This window comes from Corvus brachyrhynchos, unplaced genomic scaffold, assembly GCF_000691975.1.
Source record: "Corvus brachyrhynchos isolate BGI_N302 unplaced genomic scaffold, ASM69197v1 scaffold91, whole genome shotgun sequence".
In the NCBI taxonomy this organism is placed as follows: Eukaryota; Metazoa; Chordata; class Aves; order Passeriformes; family Corvidae; genus Corvus; species Corvus brachyrhynchos.
The window spans coordinates 3,323,294-3,342,075 of record NW_008236442.1 but is presented as its reverse complement, the minus strand read 5'-3'; the positions used below and the strand labels follow the sequence as shown (position 1 = coordinate 3,342,075).

The following is an 18,782-nucleotide window of genomic DNA, read 5'->3' as shown; positions in this document are numbered from 1 at the left end:
GGGCGGGGGGGGTGGTACGCGGCCCGGCTGGGGGCGTGCCGGCAGGCGCTGCGAGCCTGGTGTGGCCTCCGCGATGTCTATCAGGTAAAAAAACCCAGCTCTTCCTCCCAGCTTTTCCTTGGAACAGCATCCCGGCACCTGACGGGCGCGTTTTCTCTCTTCGGGCTGGTTCCTCCGTGCGCACCCCCGGCGAGGCGGCTGGGATGGGCTGAAGAGCATCGAGGCAGAGCTGGGAAGGTGCTCAGAGGATCCTGAACCTGGCTCTGAGATGATGCCGGTATTGCTTTCGAAGTGCCGGCTGTGTGCCTGAATTCGGGGTTTGGGGGAGATATTTTCTGTGCCAAATAGGTTTTATCAGTCAGTCAATCTAGAAGTGTTTTGGCAGCCAGCTGCCCCCCCATATCACAGCCCCACGGAGCCCCTCTTGCTGCTGTCCCCATCCTTGCCCTCGGGATCTGGGGGACGGAGCTCCGCGAGCTCCTCTCTGCCTGTGCCCTCGGAGCACGATGCTCCCATGGGGAGAGACTGGCTGTGGCTTTTTCTGCTGTTTGTGTCACTGAATAGTGGCAGCTTGCAACGTGATCGCCCTTTGCATGGCAGAGGGCTTGCTGCTTGGGAGGGGTGCAGTGAGTCCTGGAATGGCAATTGGGGGGCTCCCCTTCGTGCAGGCAGGAAACACAGCCCTGTACTTGCAGTTATTGTGGTATCCAGTTGCAGTGAGGGTGGTGCCACTCTTTTGCGAGTCTGTTTTTGCTGGCAGTTATTTATTTCTGTGTGTCTGCATTTCTGTCTCGCATGTGAACTTGTGCTGCATGCCCGCTCTCAGCGCCGTTGTGTGTGTTTGCTACATGAGGGTGAATCTTTCACAGCACCTTCTCCCCTCTCCCTGGTGTGTTGCAAAACAGAGAATGACACAGCTCAAAGCAAACAGCTCTCCAGAGCCACCAGGATGCAACTTCCATGGGAAAGTCATGCTAACAGGACATCTGTGCCTGTTTAATCCTAAAGCGATCTGCTGGTATTTAGCTTTAGGGATAGGCTCAGGAGTGAGCAAGCAGCTTTACAGAGGTGGATGTACAAGTGCTTGAATGTACCTTGGGCAGATGATGCACGTAAATACTCCGTGATGTGTCTGACACAGGTGTCACTGTGGATGTGGATCCATATATGGATCATGACTAGTTAGGGGGAATGCAGGAGTAAAGGCATCACTGCTCCTCATCTGCCCAGCTTTACTGACCTGTAGGAATGCGGTGGGATACAGTCCTGACTCTCTTCTTCCTCTCTAATTAAAATCCACCTACACCTGTGCTGTGTGGGTGTTATTTTTAGGGTCCATTCACGTAAAGAGCATGGAGCTTAGACTGCCTTCCCTCTCTACTGCATCCCCGTGGAGGTAAACCCCATCCCTCCAGGGCTGGAATAAAGGCTTGGTGAGGACCAGCTCTGACAACAGCTGTATTCAGCCTGTTCAGCTGCCATACTCTGATGGCTGGCTTGAAGTGAAAAGAGACTTTTTCAAAACAAAGTGTAGCTGTATCTCTGCCCAAACTTACTGCGTCCTCGTGGTTGCTTTGTCTTGTCTTTTCTTTATGAAAAGCATCACTGACGTGTGCATGTGTCTGGAAGGGGGGATGTGAAAATGGGTAAAAAGAGGAGACTGGTCCTTCTCTCAACCTACCAGGCAGACCTTGAGCCAGGGAAGTGGACAGGGAGTGCCCTTTCCCCTCTGCCCACAACTTGTCACAGCCAGACTGCTGGGATCATGCAGGGACCTGTTGCTGTCCACTCACTGCCCTGAGGGTCTTCCCTGGGAGGTGAAACTCAACAGGAAAAAGGCAACTCTCATGTTTTAACATCAGAAATTTGCTAGAGGTAATTTGGGGTGTATTAAAGCGAGATGGCTGAAAGAATGCCCTGCAGCTCTTCCTTGTTGGGTTGTGTAACACTTTGCTTTTTGTGCTGAAGTCTTGGCCCTCAGCTGCTCAAACCCCTGGCTGAGTCCAGTGAGTGAGGACTGAGCACACAGCGTTAAATGTCACCCAACTGCTCAGATACCAGAGCCCTGCAAGGGCTTGAATCAAATTGGTTTTCTCATTTTTTTTAAGCACTTCAAGTATGGAAACGTCTAGAGAGAGTGGCTGGGTGACCCTCGCATACAGCGAGGAACTCTGAGCCACACTGGGTTACATTTCTTCACCTCAGGCTCAGTGGAGCAACACAGGAGCAACACATGCAGTGTAGAGCTCTCCATGGGGTTGTTTCTCTGAGGAGGTGGATGTTGCTGTGTCTGTGGGACAGGACTCTAGTCTTGGGTGTGAGATTTTGTGTTTTCCTCTGTTCCCCTGTTCTTTGTAAAAAGGGTATAACAGCACTCTCCTACCTGCCAGGGATGCTACTTGTCCTCTCAGATTTTTTCCCAGAAGTCCTGTAGTTATCGCAGCCACATGAAAGCACCTTTTTGTCCTGTGTTCTTACTAAAATTGACTCCTGGACATGTGTTTAACACAGTCCTTTACCACCTTGGCTTCATGCACAATACTCATATTTATGTAGCTCCTTTGCATTCATATTCCAGGTGTGAAAAATACCACAGGTTTTATATAGAGGTTCTTTTGGCTGAACTTAGGCTTTTCCCCACTCTGAGGGCTCCCTGGACTGTGTATGGTGTGACAGATCAGGACACCAGACAGAACTTTGTCACTGAGCTGCGTGCAAGGGACATGCAGGGGAGAGTGAGGTGACAGGCACTTGTGCTGCTGATCAGCCCTGGCAGCCTCAGTTTGTTTTGATCAGTATTTGGGAGTCACATTTTGTGGGCCAGTTGCTATTTTTGTGTGAGTTGGATGCTGCCAGTAAGTCTCTATTTAATCATCAGTACATTTTTGTGGAGAAAGGAAAGCAAGTAGGATTCCTTCTCCTTGGGCTGCTACATTTGTTGTTGTGGTGAGGGGGATTTTTAGTCTTTTTAAAATACAAAATTCTTGGCAGCCTTGTGGGAGAGCTGAGCTTGAGTCCCAGCATGGAGAAGCCACAAACACCTCTGTGTGTCCGAGCAGGGTCATCCCCATCGGTGTTTGGGAGCCGGCAGGTGCGGAGGTGGTCACGGGGCAGCGCTGGCTGGCAGGGCAGGCTCAAATCCTCTCTGCCAGCATAAAGCCCTTACCTGCCTTAGCAGCTTTAAGCACAACTAAAACCCACCCCAACAAGCACAAACCAGCCTTTGTCAGTCACCTTTTCCTTAGCCTTTGTGTTTCTGTCATGTATGTGTGGGAAATACTTTCCAGGGTTTTACCTGTTGTTCTACCTGGTCACTGGCACGGGCACTTCAGCCCCAGCCCAGGCACTTCCCCAAGCTGGTCCTTGCTCCAGAATGCTTACCATCATCTGTCCCACCTGCCAGAATAGAAGGGATGTCCTGCTTGCCCAGAGCCCATTCATCTGGAGGAGGCTGTGAGCCAAAGCTCTGCTGGGGTGTCCCGTTTCACTCTGAAATAACCCCTGAACCCGCACGAGGGGAGGGGCCGCACAGTGTGTGAGTTGATTCTCTGAGCCCTTGGGTTGTATGCCAGGGAACATTGTCTTTTCCACGGCAGGGAGCTTTTAAAGCCTGTCCTAGAAATAACAGATTTGCAGAGACAGCTGATAGAAAAGCTGGCACAGGTCTTTTTTCTAACAGCAGCAAGTCCGTATGAGTTTTTGGGGCTGTTAGGGCTTGGAAATATTCCTGGATGAGAATTCAGCATAGAAGCCTTCACTCAAGGGTTCCCATTTCCTACCAGAGAAAGGAGTGAGGGCTGTGTTCTGTTGTGGAGCTCTAGCACATAGTGCTGTGGCTTTGGGGGTCTTCCCAGAGCCCCTCCTGATGCCTGAGATGGGACAACATGGCATTTCTAGGTGTTCTGATACTATTCCAAAAGAAAGCTTTCTGCAGGGCTCTCCACATGATGGCTTTATAGGCCACCTGTCTTAGATTTAATTATAGGGCAGTAAAACAAAGTGAAACTTTTATATAAATGAGGTTAACAAGCAGCTGCAAAGCCAAAAACTTCTAGAATCAACATTTATCCTGTGTTTAGTCACCTGCATTTCATTGGCCTGATTTTCATTGGGATATTGACACGGAGTTTTACTCTGAGGTATCAGTGCTGACTGCCACCAATACATCCCACACACAGTGGCTCCTCACTATGGTTAAGCAGGAACGAAGCATTGCATCGAAATCTATTTGATGATGCAGCTAACTGTTATAAATTAAAAGCTGGTGAAGTGAATGCTTTAGGGTGAGGGTTAAAGGTGTGTCAGTCAGTCTGCTCCATGCAAAGTGAAAAGAAACTGGGCAAACTGTTCCCAAACTCCCTGCAGAACATAATGGCATGTTGTGATTGATCTGCTGGATGTACAACCAGATAGGGGAGCATCTCTGTGTAAGCAGTTTAGGAGTAACTGGAATTATCAATAGCACTGGTAATTAGCTGATAAATTATGGTGTAAAAGTGTAAACTTTTCGTGTGGGTCTTTTAGACAAAGTGCTTTTGAACCTCTCTGAAAGGTCATTTCCTCTGTGTGAAGTGAAAAGAATTTTGCTGATGAAGCACAGTAAATCAGCTTTGTACGTGTGTCTGGCCCATGGTACCTGGGGTGGAGGAGCAGGAGAGGAAGCGGCTGACTTCTGTTTCCTCCAGTGCTAACGTAGTTGGTTTGGATAGTGAGCACCACGCTTCCTCTGCTACCACACCTCAACTTTTCATTATGAAAAATGCTGACGACAAATTGAGATGCCTTTTTTCCTTCTCTTTCCACAATGATGAAAAGCAGTGCTGGAGTGGTGAGGGAGGGCACAAAGCAGGCGCTGCATTGTCAGGGCAGAACTTTGTTCCACACCAGACAGACCCCAGGAGTGATGCTCAGCAGAAGCATCTCAGGTGTTCTTATAGGTCAGGGCTTTTCAAAGAGAGCTTGAAAACCCGTTTTGGAGCACACTGAATATGTGTCTGTGTCCCTTGACAGATTTAAACTTGTGCACTGGGGATTACCAGTCACCCTGGAAAAGCTTTACTCTGGCTGCTTTCATCCAGCTGTTTTTCTTTTTAAAGCGATCTGATCTAAGGCAGTGATGCTGCTCATATGTCACCTGCAGAGCTTTGGCTGTGCTGAAACTCCCATCATATCCAAACCTGGCACGTGGAGGTGTCCCCACGGCTGGGACTTTGGGAGAGTCTTTAGGAGGGCTGGGAACAGGCCTGGCTCTGGGCACTGCCTCCTGACAGCTTAGAGTTAAACTTGGCTCTGCACACTTCCAACAGCAGCTTTCCAGAGCTCTCCTCCAGATATATTTCCATCTGAGCTCATGATATAGCGCTTTCTGTTTGAGAGAGTTCATTCAAACAAAAATATGATTTTTTTTTTTTTGGTACCACTTCTCCCTCTTCCCTCACTGACAAACTTCACAACCAGACTGTGAACTTCATCTCATTTCCTTAGGGGTGTCATGGTGCCAGTTTCAAACAGTGCCTTCTATTCACAAACCACTTGGGCTTGTATAAATATTTTTCCTCTTCGATGTGACTCAGCTCACAAAATACGTTAGATTTTGAATGTCGCTGGCGTCGCTTCTCAGAGGCAGAAAGTCCTGTACAAAGGTATCACTGTATGAGCTTGCCTGGATAAATCTCCATTTTGGCCTTTGCAGAGAGGCTGGCCAGCTCACTCTGACTGGACACAAGCTGTATGAAAAGGAAAATTAAAAGTGTTTCAGGCACATGCTGGTTTTTCCAAGCTTCATTTTTGTCCTTCTGAGTGTTTATCTCTCTGTCACTCCTTTTTGCTGGCATTGTCACTGCAGTGCTTTGTGATCTTGGATGGACTGTCCATGTGCTTAAAATAGCACTGTGCTATCTTTGTCCCCTCATTTTCTGAAAATCAGGCCACCCCTTGTGGAGTCTGCATTGCTCTTAAAACCTCTGAGTCATAATTAGTGATTAGTAATTCTACTAATCTTCTGTACAGATGGGGGCCAGTTCATTCTCAGAGACTGCAAAGAGGATAAAGCTATCAGTGCTGGAATATATTAGCTTAAATAACCTCCCACACACAAATACACATGTACACTTTTCCCCACTAATTGATCTGTCATTCATTTAAACATGCATCAGTGGTGTGTTGGGGAAGGAGGTGGGGAGAGTAAGTGTCCTCAAAAAGCTGAAAAGAGCCATGGTTTCAGCCATAAAAAGTCATCTTTGACAGTCCAGGCAATGCTAGGATTAAGACTGTGGTGTTTCTGTGGTTGCTTTTCCAGCTGATGTGGGGTAGGTGCTGTCCTGGGGGTGGTGCCCCAGTGTGCATCTTCCTGCTGGCCATCAGGAGAGTGGTGCCAGCAGAGCTGGGAACGGGGATGGAGGAGTCACTGCAGTTCCACCCATGGCACTGCTGGTGATGTGCTGGTTCCTGAGCATCCTGGCTTTACCTTTGGTTGGGCTGGTGGTTTCCAGGCAGGGAGATGTGGGCTGGGCAGAGGGTGTGAGGTTTGGAGCAGGGTGGTGCTTGTTAAGCCAGAGTGAAAGTGGCAGTAATTCCTCTCTCACATCAAGAAGCACACTGCATCTGTTCACCTTGCTGGGAGGGCTGGGGTGCAGCTGGGGTGTGCTGCATTCCCTGGAGGGTCACCCTTCAGTGAAGAGTCGTGGCACTGCTATCCCCAAACTCAGCTTGTTCCTGCCTCAGAGTTGCAGAGATTTCCCTGTGCTCAACTCCAACAGCTTCCTACCTCTTACAGGTGTGCTGTATTTTTTTAAACTCTAATTTTTTTAATTAAAAAAAAAGTTATCTGTACAGCTGAATTATGCAGCCCTGGTCTGTGTTTGTTTGGAAGTCATAGATCCTCTGAGGAGCTGTGCTCTCCCTTCTCCAGCTATTCCTGTCCCTGTGGTTATCCCAGCAGGGCAGAAGCTGGCACCACCCAGGTAACCTTCACGTCATTTCTCTAAGGAAACATGACTCACTGTCTATTTTCCATCTCATTTTTGGGGCTTTGCAGTCTGTGTTTTGGAGACAAATGGAAGTTTGTTGCTCTGAAATCCTCTCCCCAAACTGTCTTGCTGCCACCCCTTAGGCTGTTGGTGAAGTCTGGACCAGCTGGCTGGACCTGACCTGGCACCCTCCTGCCTGATGTGGGGCCAGCTTATGGTTTTTTCATGAAACCTGTGATACTGAGCATGGAGAGGAAACCTTTTGTAGTCTCATGACTGTGAGAATGTTGGCTTTTACAAAATAACTTTGGGAAAAAAGACAACTCTTTGTCTGCAGCTATTTAAGGGGTGGTTATTTGATCAAAGCTGGTTCTTCTGAATTAAACAAGGAGGGTGAGACACCTCTGGCACCTCACTGCATCCCAGGTGTCTGGGGTAGCCGCCTTCTGGAGGTGTCTGGATTGATGGTAATTTGGGGAGGCGAGGGGAGCAGGGCTGCCTCACCCTGTGTGATGGGTAGACCAGGCAGTGCTGCTTCTCTCCCCAGCATTGTTGGGAAGGCTCGGTCTTTATACAGTGCTCTGCAGCTTCATGGAACCAGTTGTTGGCCTCAAACAGTGGGTACAGAGCCTCCTGTTTGGGGGACTTTATCTGGGCCAAGGGGCCTCAGAACCTCTAAGAAGAGGGAGCTCCATCTCTGAGGTGTTTTTGTCCAAAGTGTGACCCATTTTCACTCTGGGAAAAGCAGGTGTTGAACTTAATTTTTTTTTTTTCTATTAGAAGAAATCCCTGAGTTATAAAAATTGGGGTGGGAAGGTCTTCACAGCTTGTCCTCTCTGTGCATAGTGACTGCTCAGTTGAGAGCATAAATAACTGAACAAGAGCATTCAGGTTTTTGAAGTAAATGCATGTGTAAATTTGAGACTTTGTGCCTCTTGTGTACCTGCCCGAAGGTCAGGTTGGAATTCTGGAAGTTGCAGCTTCCTGGACTTGGGTGCACAGTTCTTTGTTGTTCTGTTTTTTCATTTTCAGTGAAAGCAGTGTCAGCTGTTTGAGTTTTCTTTGAGGAGAGCTGTCTTTGTGCGTGTGTGGCACCTGTGCTCTGCCTGACACAGTTACACAGTTTGTGCTGCTGCGTCAGAGCCGGGGGGTGTGTGAAGCCGTGTGGGTTGATGTGCCAGTGGGGAAGGAATCCGGGAATCAGAACAGAACTCAGTGTTTTGCACACAGAGAACAGCCTGCAAAGGGAGCAGCAGACCAGCAGGCAGATGATTTACTCCTCTACCAGCAGCAAAGTGCACTCCTGTAGACCCAGGAGCAAATTCAGAGTGGTGGCCAAGGGTGTAAACTGTGTCCACACTCTTGGTGTCCTGCCCAGAGTGCAGCAGCTCACATCAGAGGCAGCAGACCCGTGCTTTGGAAAGCAGTTTGGGAAATCCAGTGGAATGCTGCACCCGGGGGTGTCTGTTGCAGGGAGGGACTGTGGAGGTGTGAGCGCATGAGGTGAGGGCAGGTGTGCTGAGAAGACGAGCTCTGGTTATCTCTGTGCCTGTATCCCTTCAGATGGGTTGGTCCCCACTGCCACAGGGCTCAGCCTTGCTCCAAGGGGTTCAGACTGGGGATGGATTGAAGTTTTAGTGCGGTGCCAAGTCTTTACACAAAGGCCCCTCCTGTCCCCAGATGTGGGTGGGTGGAGGAGCTGGGAGGGGCGATGGAAGCTCCCAGCGAGCACAGAACTGCCAGCGTGGGGGTCCTCAGCCATTGCTGTGACACAGGGACCATGATCCCACACTGAGGTGTCTCACTCCCCCAGGACTGGCACCTGTGCTATGCTTTTGGTCAGTAACTGCTGGTTTTTCATTCGGTTTTGTTTTATAATAAAGGGGTTAATATTACAGACAGGGAAAAAAAAAAGAACAACCCACAGTTGTAATGCTTTCCCATTTTTAACAATCCCATTTCAACCCCTTGTGTCCCCTGGCTCACACTGGAAGGGCTTTTGTTTCTGAATCTGTAATCAAAGCAACAAAAGTGAAGGTCACTTCCTTCAGATTATATGGCAACGGAAGAAGTCCGGGATCATGTCTCCCTTCTTCCCCCAGCTCGAAAGTAGAGAAAACATGAAGGCTTAGTGCAGGCACACTGGGAGTACTTCTTGAGTGTCTCCAGTCCATTTAAACCAGCAGGGTGTGTGACGTGGAGGTAAGAGGCTGTATTTTAATTTCTGATGCTTAGCAGTGACAGATAATGTTATTTAGTGCTGTTGCAGTGTGTCCTGAGTTAAACATCTGCAGAGCTCAGAGCTGTGAGCCCCGGAGAGCCGGCAGCCAGAAAGCAGCACAGAGCAAAGAAAGTTTGGGTGGTGTAGGGTGAAACCTTTCTGCTTGCTCTTCTCTTTGCCTTGAAGGATCAGTCCATAAAAATTGCTCTGCATCTTTTGCACTCCATTGAGGAGATAAGGGGCTGTTTGTTTATCCCAGCATTTACGGCTGCTTTTTCCTGCCTTTGTTGTAAGTGCTGCCTTGGCTGCTTTAGGAAAGGGCTAAATCCAAGCTGGATCCTGGTAACTTTGCTGCAGCTGGAGCAAAGATCTATAACTTCTGGTTGGAGAGAAAACCTCTTTTCAGAGATTACCCTTATGGGCTGCTCTGAGATATGATTTAACCCGAACAAAGCACAAATTCATGACTCCTGAGAAAAGGCGGTCGGCGCCTGGTACAGTAACTCCTTTCAGCATGCAACTATTAAATATCTCCTCATAAGGTCCCCTCCCCTCTCTCCCCCCAAAAAACCCTTTTGAAGAGGTGGCCTGGAGATGCAGCAGTGCACACAGAGCTGGAAGGTAACGGCTGCTGAGAAAGAGCCTTTGATCCAAAGCACTTGTTTTGCTTTAAAAGTGAAATGTGGAGCCATCCAGATCAGCCCTGCCAAGTGCCTGGCAAGGTGCTGGCACTGTGAATGTTGGCTCCTTGCCTCCACAGAAACGCTGCTCGCTGTCTGCTCCAGCCCATACTCACTGTTGTGACTTCTCTTGGTTCATTTGTTTGCTCTTTGCAATTTTTTAAAGAGTTGCAGATTTAAAGGACTTGTGCTTTAGCCTTCTTTTTAAATTATTTTTCACCTCCTTCTTATCTGCTGTCCATCCAAGGCTGGCATCTGGGTTTCCTGAGAGGCTGTTGCCAAGCATGAGTGGCTGGAAAAGTCCAAGGAGGGATGCTGGGTGCAGGGACCTGGATGGGGCACGAGAGGAAGAGATTCAAGATGCCTTTAGAGAATGAGATACTGCCTGGAGGGGATGGTAGATATTTGGTCACGGCTTGCTCTGCCTGTGTCTCCTGCTTTGGGAGCTTTCCCTCTAAAACCCAACTCAGGGGTGAGCAGGGAGGTGGTGGAGGGGATAGAGGAGCATCCTGTGAAAAGTAATCAGAAATGGGGGAGAGGTGCAGGGCTGGGGAGAGGCAAAAAGGCATAAAGGGCAGGGTGTGGGTCTTCAGGGATGTAAAACTACTCTTCTATAAGGGTATTTTTCAGTCTTCTGTAACTATTCCTGTAACAGGGAAAGCTGAGTTTGTTCGAGTGGGTCAGGGATGGCTTCTGGGGTGAGGTAAAACTCAGGAAAAGTTACCAGAAGCTCTGCACAGAATATCCCGTGAGATTCGTGTTGTAGAGACTTAAGCAAAGAAGCAGGAGCTTAACTACTTTGCCTCCTGGTCGAGCAGCAAAGGTCAGGACAGGTCACAGGAGGGCGGGTGGCCAGCCCTGCCCCACGGTGGGCACTGCTTATTCAGGGGCAGAGGATGCTGCCGCCTCTAGACAGTGCCCCTTCATGGGCTGCCCCTGCCTTTATTCTGTCAGGTAGCACCAGGAAAGCTCTCTGATCCCACAGGATACTTTTCCCACCTGAATTCCCAAGAGATTGCACTGGAACAAAACATCTCCGTGGGCTGTGTGCAGTAATGACCTGCCCGCAGCGTCTCAGCAGTGCTGGTGATAAGCGTGTCTCCGGCAGACACGAATTTACTGGCTGTGTTCTGCCAAGGAAAGCAGATGTTGGATTTCATTGACTTGATATTTGTGGCAGATTTGTACTGATTGTTTCCTATTAATTTTCCTGATAGCTTTTTTATAGGATTAGCTGCAGAGTTGCCTGCCTGTTCTTTTCTCGCTATTGTTTTAAATGCACTGCAAAGTGGCAGGAGTGGTACATCAGCACATGTGGAATGACATGACCTGTTTGAGAAACACTCCAGTTTTCAACATGAGACACCTTTAAGGAGAATATGCCCGCAATAAAGGTGCTTATCCTTCAAGAGGATATCTAACCTTTCCCCCTCTGTCAGAGGGACTCAGCATCCATGATAACACTGCCAGAGAGATCCTGTGGCTTTTGGCAGTGCCAGCAGAGGTGAAATGCTGGCTGGATGCTGCTTGGCAGCTGGAAAGCCTGGGGCCAGCAGAGCCAAGGAAGAGTTTTTAGCAGCAGTTCTTCCCTCTGCCTCCTGCCACAGGGCTGATTGTTGCCTGTGCACTTGAGTGCTTTCATTCCTGCGCTGGTGCACAGTGAACAACCCCTGCACCCTGTGTGGAATGGAGCAAAGGCAAGTACAGGATAAGCCATGGGTAGCATCAGGAAAGGCAGCCACACTGCAAGATTTCCTCGTGGGGAGGAGAGGGCTGAGGTTTTTACATTGCATGCTCCTGATAGAGAACAAGAAGCTGCAATTCTCCTGCCTATATTTAGTTCTTGGCAGAGGACTTTAACTCCTGGCTGGGTTACTGGATTTATCATTTTGAGGAAGATTGAATTAATTTGTTCCCTGGATTTTAATTTATCGCTTCTCTTCGTGTTTGTTCAGTTTCGGGGGTTTTATTACAGTGTGCTCACCATTATTTCTGAGAATTTTGGAAGAGCAGGATGAGGTTTAGAGCCCCATGACCTGCTCTGGTGAGTGGGATCTTCTAATGACCCCAGGAGGCTGTGCCTGTCATCCTGTACAAGCCATCAACAGAGTGAATGAAAGAGTCCCTTAGATTTGCCATCCCCTGCAATGAGAAATAATAGAATGAATGGGGAAAAGGAGAGTTGCATGGAAAGTCTGTTGGCACGTGGCCCTGCAAAGCCACAGTGCCTGCAGTGAGGGAGAGCACTTGGGCTGTTCCTGTGCCAGACGTTTTCACTGGCTCAGCTGGTGGGGCTTACATGAAAGTCAGTTGATGCTCTGCAGGAGCCAGTTTTTTCATCGTATCTCCAGCGCACATGGCTATTTTAGGAAGGTGCCATGCAACCCGGGGAGCCTCTCAGCCCCCTGTTCCAGGCACTGTGTTTTATCTCCAGCTCATTGCCAAACTTCAGCAGAGCCAACATTTCCATGTAGAGCATCATCAAAGGGGCATCAAAGTGCAAAGCTTGCACTTTTCTGCAGCCTGTCTCATCTAAAAACGTTATTTCTGTGCACGTCATTCAGTTATGGCTTTCAGTGTCTGTCCCTGCCTGGCTGGTCCTGAGAAAGAGAACGCCCTGAGGCTGGGAATGGCTCTGTACAGTCCCTGCAGTTGCTGTGGGTAAACACCCCATGAGTGTGCAGAGCCAGGGGGGCCTCTGCAGCCCTTGGGAGGGATGGGGGTGGCACTTGGAGTCACCTGGGGAGGCGAGATTGGTCCTACAGGATGGTTTGCCAGAGCACAAAGGATGAAAGATGTAGCCAGCCATTGTGGACAATCACTGACTATTTAACATTAGGCAGATACTGGCTTCTGTTAAAGGTTAATAGTGAGATAACAAATGATTTAAGGCAAAATCCTGACCCTATTAAAATTAATGGCAAAATTAATTGACTACACTGGAGACAGGACTTCAGCCAAAGCCTTCTTTATGACTTGAAGATTAGGAAGAAGAGGCAGTATGTCTGGAGACATGGTCTGCCCCCATAAAGCTGGTGGAACTTCTGCCACTGCCCCCGAAGGGATCACTGCAGGTTTATTGTGTCTGTGTGAGCCAGACTGTGGTGTCGTGGCAGGAACCACTGGCTGCCCTGGCTGGTGTGAGCAGACTGGGAAAACACAAGTTTCTGGACCCAGAGCTGACCCATTGGGCATTGCAGGAGGTACCAGTGAGTCCAGAGGGGAGGGCACTGCGCTGCTCTGTGGCAAACAAGCTGGTGGAGAGGCCCACAGTGGGGTGTGGGATGGGGCAATGCTTCCCTTCCTCAGCTCTTCACCCGTGGGAGAGTGGAGCATTTCCAATGCCCATCCATCAGTTTCACCCTGAGCACCTCCCACCATGGGACACTGAGTGGTGGCACCTACACTCGTCAGGGAAGACCTGTGGGTTGCAGATGGGCTCCTCAGAACGTGCATCATGGTGTCTTTGAAGATCTGTGCAGATTCTTTAAAAAGCTTCCACAGAAATGCTGGTAAAACCCCAAACTTCTGTCTGTTATTTTTCTGCTTATTCCGTAAAGTTCTGAGCGACTCCAAGTGCTGGAACATGATGAAGCTTTGCTCTCCCAACAGACACACCAGGAAGCTCTGAGGTCATTTAAACCATTATAAGTTTTTCCCTCTTCCCCCCAGCTGCATGCAGGCCCCTTCCTTCCAGAAGGACAGGCAAAGGCTTTTATTTTCCTGAGTTGTGCCTGGTTAGGGCAGCTCCTTATTGCAAGACATCCTTGCATGTGATTTCACATTTTGATCAGGCTGTGCATGTTCAGGGGCCAGACATAGCTGGCTGGTTGTACCAAAGTTAGTGAAGCACTGCTGATCTGAGGCAGCTGAGGAGCTGATCCTAAATGCCTTCAGAACCAAAGGAAAAAACCCACCTAAATGCCAGTGAAAATCTGAAGTTTAGGGACTTCAGTATTAAGCTTTGAAATCTCTTGTAGGCTTTATGAGTTACAAAAGAGAGGTTTGGATAAAAACCCAGAACCTTTACAAGAAATTACTGGTGACGCTTTAATGGGTGGTTAACTGCAGCTCAGGTAGGGATTTGGACATGAAATCCTTTAAAGTTCCAGGCTGGTGCTCTGGGCTTGTGCACCTGGAAAGCAGTGCTGCTGCCTGTGAGTAGCTGCCAAAAGCAGGATGGAAGCATTTTGGGATGCCCTCATGGCACAGTCTTTGTGAAACCAGTGTGCAAAGGGACAGCATTGCCTTCTGGGAGAGGGAATTTTGCTCTTCAGCTTTTTGTTATCTGTATTAGTTCCTTCAGTGCTCTGACTGCCTGAGCCACTGTGGTGTGGCTGTTTCAGGAATAAATGAGCCAGTTTTTATAATCTATGTACTAATGATGTACCACAGTCCAATTCCTCACTTTTCAAAGTGCAGGTTTAAGGCTGTGTGCTGGCCATTTATTTAGGGAAAATGGTTCCCGTTTCTCTCTCATCACTGGATGCATCAGTACAGGTGTTTTTTCCTGCCTATAAAATACCTTTTGGAACCATTCATCTGCTAGTGAAGTTTAATTTCACGTGGTTACCCTGGCAGGAGCTGATGGAAATAATGTGCACAGTTCAGTGCAGATGGGAGCAAATCCCTGGTGTCACACACGGATGTTTCCAGGAGCACCCAGGCCTGAACAAAAGGGTTTATCTTGGAAGGAAGGAAAGAGGAGAACTGGAGGGGGAGAGGTTTGCTCCTTCCTAAAGACTTCTCATGGAATTCAGGGTATTAAAGGTGTGAAGCCTTGCTGGAGGTAGGTGGGGGTGGTTTTAAAGCTCCTGCTGATGGGTACTTAGGTGGCTGCAGGACCCTGGCTCGGCCACCCTGTCCCTGGGCAGGTCACACTTTCCCAGTGGTGGGCACACGTGGGCTGCTGAGCCCAAACCATGGCACTTCCCCAGGGAGAAGAGCTGGGATGCACGCACAGAGCTCTGAGCCCGTCACTGGCAGACACAGCTGCCAGTTTTGTCTTAATTATGTGCAGCTTACATATCATCCTCTCTTCTTTTGCCAGGGAGTTTTTAGGGTTTGGGATTTTGTTTTTGGCTTTTCCTAGACCTTAAAACAAAAAAGGCTTAAAAATAGAAGTCAGTGACAGATAGGCCAAGTGACTTCTTTGTAACTTGCCCAGTTCTGGGAGGAGAAATCTGACCTGGAGGGAGTGCAACACATTGGTTTTGCTCCTGACCCAAACCCTTCATGATTCTCCATTCCTAAGCTTCCCTTCAGGAGATGTGTTATTCTGACAGCTTTTTTTTTGGCTTAAGGGTTTGGGGTTTTTTTGGGATTTCCTGTTTACACCCTGTCTAATTACTCTTTTCTTTTTCTCATTTTTTTCCCTAACGGGATGACACACATGGATGTCTAAAAATATTGCATGTAACAACCAGCTTTGCATAGGGAGGATGTTTCTGTCCAAGAGAAATAGCACAAATATCCTGCATGTGCTTTTTCCCAAATAAATATTCAGGCTCAGGATATTGTAGGGAATTGGTCTATGTAGCCAAGAAGTAGGGTTTTTTTCTCTGCATTGCTGATTTTCTTCTCAAAGATGGATGTTGTGGAAAATCTGCCTCAATGATTTTAGGTGGAGAATTTATCATATTTTTGTCACAAAAAAGAGAGGGCAAAATGTTGTTTCCTCCCAGCTAATGAAACCTTTATGATAATGGTAATTTGCTATGTAGAATTACAGTCTCATATGCTTTAGTTTCCACACATGGATATTCTGAGAATTCCTCTTTTTTTTCCCTTCATTATCTGCCTCTTTTACTGAAGATCTGTGTGAATCAGATTCTTGCTGACAGCCTGTAAGTTAGGAGAGCTGCAGTATTTTGATATAACTGTGTTTCTGCATTGGACAGTGTTTGTCTCCTTCCAGTCCTCTCCGTTTCTGAGGTTTTGTTGCTTAGCTGCGTACAGAGAATACAAGTGACTTTGGGAAACAATAAAAATCCAGGATCCCAGCCTCTCTGTATGGTTTTGCCAAAAATAGGGCTGTGTAACGTCTCTCTCCTAATTTCCTTTTGGGAATGAGATGAGACACAAGGATGCTTCACAAATTTTATGCTGCTACTTCTTTTACTGGATAATAGCTTAAATATTAGCAGGCTTTTAAAAATAACTGCTAAGATGACCAATTTAGGGGCATGTTGCAAAAATTGTTCATTTATACAGACAATGCCAAGTCAATGAGAATAAGCTGAAAACAGATGTGTGTGTGTATAAATATCTCAAGACTGTTCACACCAGCTCTTGACTGAGCCAGACAGCTGTGCTCATCTCGTGATGGATTGGTCCAACACATAGAAAATCAATTATATTGTTCAGATTAGCAGGGTGTCCTGAATTAAAGATGAAAGAAAATGTATAAGCAAGGACTCCAGGGCTTTGGGTCTTTGAGGAGCCCAGTGCTCTGGGAGTTGGGACACAGCACAAGTCCCTTCCCAGAGCCTGAGGAAACAGACCTGCAAGCGGATGTGCTGTGGGGAATAAATCAAATAAATCACACCAGTGTCATTGGCAGAGTTAAAAACGAGTCCTTTGCTGCTCTGGCTCCAGGAGCTCAGTCTCCAGCTGCTGAGCTGGAGGCACCTTTCCCTCGCCAAAATCCATTGATGAAAGTGATGGAAGCCTCTTTATGAAGCTCTCCAGCTTTTCTCCAGGCAAGAGGATGGGACCAGATTACTGGTACCTGTGACTGTGCTGGAGAATTGCTGTGGCATTGCTGTGCCACAGTCATGTCACACCTGCGACTGGACATGGCTGGTGGAAGGGGATTGACACTCCAAAGCTTGTGAGGTGAGCTTGCAGCTGCAATAGCTTCCAAAGCTTTTGGTTCTACCTCCTGTACAGAAAAGGCTTGTGAAATGTGAGTATTCTTGTACATCAGAGCCCTGTCTGCACAGGGAGGCAGCTCAATGTGAGGAGAGAGTTGTCTCCTGGAGATGACCTCTCTGGTGGGCAACATTCCTGATGTAGGATGGGCTTGTGCTTCCCTGTGATAGTAATTTGGAGTTATTTACTTCTGACTGTAAGAGCGGGGTAAGCCAAGTGAAGTGCTCTCTGCCCCATCAGGAATGGGGTGGGGATAACTTGGAGTGAGCTCTTGCACAGCTGCAGGAACCAGGGTGCTGGTGGCTGAAACTTTGGGTGTGCAGGAGGAGGACAAGGGCTTGGACTGTCCGGGTTAACACTGTTTTGTTTGGAGATTGGAGCCTACAGGTGCAAAGCTGGTGGTCAGACCAGCAGATTTGTGTTCCTTGCTCAGGCTGTGATGCCACACAGTGAGTATCCTTGCGTCTCATCCTGGGTGGAGAAGGTGTCTTAGGAGGAATGGGCTGGGGGAGTGGAGGGGTGCGAGCAGCTCTTCTCAGAGCTACAGCCACAGGCATTCCATGGCCCTGGACATTGCTGTCCTGTAGCTTTGTCCATGTGACGAAGCGTCCCTGTGGTGACACGAGCCCATGGCCACAGAGAGCTCTGGGGATGCAGGTGGGAGCTGCCAGGTCTGTCATAGCAAAGGCATTTCACGGTGTTTTGTCACTGGGCACCTTGGCGTCTTCTGCAACTTCTTGACTGAACTTCCCAGTGCTCTGGGAAGTGGATGTGTGAATTCTGAGAAAAGATTCCTGGCATCTCAGGTTTTAAATGTTGTCTGTATATCTGTAAATCAGACTTCTAAGCTGTTTCCTTATGTTGTGTCATCAATAAAATCAGGGATAATTATATCTCGCCTATCTTCAGGGGTGTCATGAGGTTTATTTACTTTTGAGGTGCTTTGCAGTTACCTTGGATAGCTGAATTGAAGCACGGATGATGCTTGGTATTTCTTTTATATTTTAATCCATCAAGATACCTTTCTTTCTCCTCAGCATGAGGCTTTGTGGATGTGTTTGCTATAATGAAACCTTTTTTACTTAACAACAGACAACCGAGGCAATTAAAACAGTCAGAAGTGATTAATGTGATTTCACTGGGTGAAAGCTAAAGCAGCTCGCAATTAAATAATGGCAACCCTCGTGCTATCTCAGAGCAACAGATGGGGAATGATTTAAAAACACTATTGGATCAGACACTTCGCAGCAGGGGCAGATTGGTAAGAGTGTGTCAGAGCCAGAAATATGCTCCACCTTGAAGGGTGCGCTGATGAAATGATTAATTGATGGTAACACGCGACTTAGTTATGAGCCTGCCGTGGCAGCACTTCAGCTCTCAGGAACAAATGGACCCGGGAGTGGATCATAATGGATTTAAGGGCTCTGGGTGCCGTGTTTGGACAGCAGATAAATCTCAGGGACTGTGCTGCAAGCTGGAGTTGAGGTGGTGCAGCTTTTCCTCCAGAACCCAAAGGATGAAACGCTGGAAGTGGTACCTTGCGGGGAGTGCAGGGCATGGGGGATGATGCTCTGCAGGGTGCAGCCCCAAGGGATGCAGGGGTGAGATCGCTGCTGTCTCCGGGGTGGCACAGCCCTGTGCTCTAAACTCCTGCGTGCAAGTTATGCCACTCCTCATCTGGCACTTCTGTACAAATCCATGTTCGTAGCAGTCAGACAAAGGGAAAGGAAGGGATTTCTTTCCTCTAGACTCGCTCTGCAAACGGTCCTTGTACCGCTGTTGCTGTTTTGGTGGGCGATGTGATGTTCAGCAGTGCCATGACTTGCTAGTGCTGGGGCACAGATGCTGCAGCCCAGTTTTCCCGGACACTACAGGGAGTTGTGCCTGCAGGCGCTCATCTCTGACCTGCTTGCAGAGCTCCTCAGGAGGGCACTCCCTCTCGGCTTGTGGTCAAAGAGAGCTCAATTAGTTGGAACAATGAAGCTTTGTTGATTTGGGTGCTTGGGGCAGAAGGGCTGGCTGGTGACAGAGGCGCCTGTG

At 48.4% G+C, this 18,782-nt stretch overlaps 1 protein-coding gene across 4 annotated transcripts in view; it reads left to right on the top strand.

Moving 5' to 3' along the window:
• FRMD4B (FERM domain containing 4B) overlaps nt 1-18,782 on the top strand; it is a 113,953-nt gene that overhangs the window by 34,366 nt on the left and 60,805 nt on the right. Inside the window, exon 1 of one of the 4 annotated variants that reach the window (XM_008643599.2) lies at nt 9-84. The exons of 2 other annotated variants lie outside the window; for them this stretch is intronic. The gene's annotated coding sequence lies outside the window, so the exon portion shown is untranslated. Of the gene's footprint in view, nt 1-8; nt 85-9,086; nt 9,171-18,782 lie in introns of those variants that run through there. One more of the 4 variants, XM_017747217.1, reaches the window with a different exon arrangement.